This window comes from Gadus chalcogrammus, chromosome 5 (assembly GCF_026213295.1).
Source record: "Gadus chalcogrammus isolate NIFS_2021 chromosome 5, NIFS_Gcha_1.0, whole genome shotgun sequence".
Taxonomy (NCBI): domain Eukaryota; kingdom Metazoa; phylum Chordata; class Actinopteri; order Gadiformes; family Gadidae; genus Gadus; species Gadus chalcogrammus.
Window position 1 is genome coordinate 16,600,636 of NC_079416.1, and position 3,680 is coordinate 16,604,315.

Consider the following 3,680-nt stretch of genomic DNA (forward strand, 5'->3'; position numbering starts at 1 on the left):
GAAGGAATTTGTGTTTGTGTGTGTGTGTCTGTATGTTTTATTGTGTCTCCCACTACGATCAAGAGTTCACTGCATTGTTGTTTAGCACCTTTAAGACGCTTTAGCCAGTGTCTGCTTCTTGGAGGCCAGTGTTGACATCACCGCAGCTGCGGGGTAGATCTACCCAGAACACGAGAGGTGGGGTATCGATCTTAAAGGTGACATATACCACCAAGTGTGTGATTACAAGCCTTTACAAGCCGTTTTGAACATCTACCTCTTCTGACATCACAAGTGGGCATGTCCACCTAGATGTATGATGGATAGATGAGCAACGTTTTCTACAGTCAACTGTATAGGCTGGTCTGATCTATCAAGCATTCATCTAGGTGGACAAGTCCACTTGTGATGTCAAGAGGCCGATTTTTAAAACGGCTTGTTTTAACATGGTGGCATTATATGTCCCCTTTAAGGGACCGTCATTGGATGAGAGGCAACGTTGGGGTTGACTTTGAGGACTGTGAGATCTTGATGACCGCAACCCTGAAATGACTGCATGCATACCATCTTCATGGAGGATCAATCAAATTTTGGATGGAAGGATAAAAACTTTGAGAAGGTTAAACTTTGGGGAAGCTAAGTGAGAAAGTACACTGAGTGAAGTGTAATAAGCTACACAGCATCTGTTGGCGTTAACACAGCTGTGGCTTCCAAGAAGTTTGACCCCCGCACTAAGTTCCCATCAAGAGGACATTTGAGCTCCTTTCGCTGCCTCCAAAGTAATTTTTCTCAAGACAGTTGATGAAAGTACATGAAATATGGAGTAAATATAAATCATTCAAAAAAGAAAGAAATCATTTGATTGACATTGACATGTTTTTGTGATAACGAGCCTTTAGTAAAAAAAATCAAATAAGAACACTGTGGACACATAATTTGTGATTATTTGGATGATTTGTAAAATATTGGGTGGCCAAGTTTTTTATAGCCAACAAAAGGCTGCAAACTTTAGCGGCTCAGTTGTATTGTGTATTTCCTAATGCATGCGTGTTTGAATTTCCTCCTGGTCAATCTCCAATAAGCCAAGTACTTCTTGGCAGGCTGTTCAGCGCAGGATTTATTTTGAAGTCTACTGAAAAAATACATGGAGGGTTTTGGAAAACTGACAATAGGGGCCGAGTGTGTAAATAAAAACAATTGTAACAATTGAACTTCTTTGGCCAAGGAGTTATTTACTTTTTCTCAAACTCGGGGTGGAGGAACAACGCAACCAATCATGATAGACATAAAAAACTGTTGTGCGTTTGTTTACCTCGAAATAGAAACAGGACGATATTGGAACATAAAACAACATGAAAGCACAATCTTTCACAACACTGGAAAGGGAGGACACTATATGCTGATGTCATCTTTTTTTAATTTATGAGCTTTGAGACAGTGTGTACTCGTAAGGTTTGATACTTGTGCTTACACGAAGCACATGTGTTTGCAATATCCAAGCAGACTTTCCTTCTCTCTCATGTTGTTTTTTGGGATAGTGAGACTTTCCAATATGGCTGAAACGTATACTGTTGAAATGTGTACTATAATGTATAATGTATATCATTCCCTTACGGATATTCTGGTTTTGTTTTCAAGCATGGGTTGTGATGAAAATGCTTTTGAAATAAAATGTCCTAAAGGAAATGTCTCTTCCTAGTCCTAGCAGATGACTTCAAACCTCTGATGTGTTCAGATAAATTAGCCCAGCTTAGTTTGCCTTTAGTGTGGTTGTTGAACAGGTGAAGGCCTTGTTGAACAAACCTCGCACACTGTGTTGGTCTTTGCCCAAGGGTCAAGAGATGAATTCCGAATGAACAGGAGGGGAGGTTAGAATATGGCTCAGGAAGTCTCTGGGTCCATCCCACACTAGGTATGGGCCTACTTGGTCCTATCAGAGGACTCAAATTGAGATGTGACCATGATGACCATTTTCTTAATCGCTATGCCTGTTAGCATAGTAATTACGAATCCATCAAAGAAACAAAGAAGTAGAATTGTGTGAAGCACACACACATGCTCTGCTGCACAGCGCACTCATACTGAACAGGGTGCCCTATCTCGACCCCTCTTCCATCAGCCTTTGTCCTTGAGAAAATAAACACAATCTACGCCCTCTTTTTGTGTAAGCATGAGAGCGAAAGAGAAAGAGAGAGAGAGAGAGAGAGAGAGTTATATTAGTAGCTACTATTTTTCTCGCTTGTATTCTTCAATTGTTCTAAGCCTCACTTGTAAGTGGCTCATTTGGATAACAAAGTGCCCTCCCAGTGACACACGATAGGCCTAGACACGCTCTGTACACTGAGCGTGGATTAGTATGCATCACTTCCGCACACTTTTGAGTCCTTGTTATTGAAGGCCGGGGATCCACTTGTCCCCTGGCTCCTCTCAGCCTCCCACATCATTACACCTAATGGGATAATTCAACCCTACTCGCCCACGGAATCCTGTTCCTCTTAAAAAAAAATCCAAGTCGACCCGGCCAGTTCCGGCCAGCAATTCACAGAGGGCGTCAACAAACTGGATTGACAAGGACGAAGGCTTTTGTTTATGTTTGTTGTGTCAGATGCGCTCTAGCCCCTCTCTGTCCCTGAGGCATTATGGTAAATGGAGTCTATGAGGCAGTTCTTAAGGGTAGCCAGGTATATCATGTGGACCTGTGCTGCTTTGTTGTACAAGAACAATAAAAACAAGGGAACGATCATGCACAAGGCTACTTTGAGAGGTGTGTTGTTGGGACGCAGGCTGAATGAAGAAGAAGAGGGTCTGTTCTTCACGGTCCACAGAGGACACATTAATTTAATAGATGCATTTTCTTTTATCAGATTACTTTTTTTACTTGTCTTTAAAGATTGCCCCAGCTTTATAAATCCCCGGGCTACTATACAAGGGTTTATATTGTGTATTACCCTCTTCGTTATCTGGTGGTGTCTTCTGTGTCGGGCTGAATGCCGAATCGAAGAAAATGTTCTTATAGGGGACCCTTGTCGGATCAATGAGGAATCAATTGACCCGTTCTGACCCATCTCTTTTCACTGCGCACTCGTTATATCTTACAAAACCTTGTGGATCTTTAGTGACATAAAGATTCTGGGTTTAATACGAACCGTTATCCTTTGTAATTTCTCAAAATAGCTATGTTCAAAAGTCCAGAACAGCGTGTGACTGAACAGCGCATGCCATGCCTTACCTGCAATAAAGAAGAAAGAGACGATAAAGGGAAGAAAGAGAAATCGAAATTGGGAAGTAAAATTGAACGTTGGTTGGATTGAGAACCTGCAAGGATGTGAGCTTATTGATCGGCTTAATGAGCATCCGCTGATGGCTATCTGGGAGAGAGACTTTTAATTCCAGAGAGAGAGAGAGAGAGAGAGAGAGAGAGAGAGAGAGAGAGAGAGAGAGAAACCGTAGACAGGGTAGAGAGTCCCACTCCAAGCTTGGTTGTCAACTGAGATATAGAATGAAGACAAGGGTCCTACAGCTCGATCTAATCTATGAACATCTCCACCCGGCATAGCAGTCACTCAATGTACATTGAGTACAGTTAAGGCCTACTTATTCTTCGTATTTACTTGTTAAAGGTACCATTTTGGCATGCACGTGTAGAAATATTGCAATGCAAAGTCTAGTTTAAATGATATAGTAGGTGTTGAATTGTATTA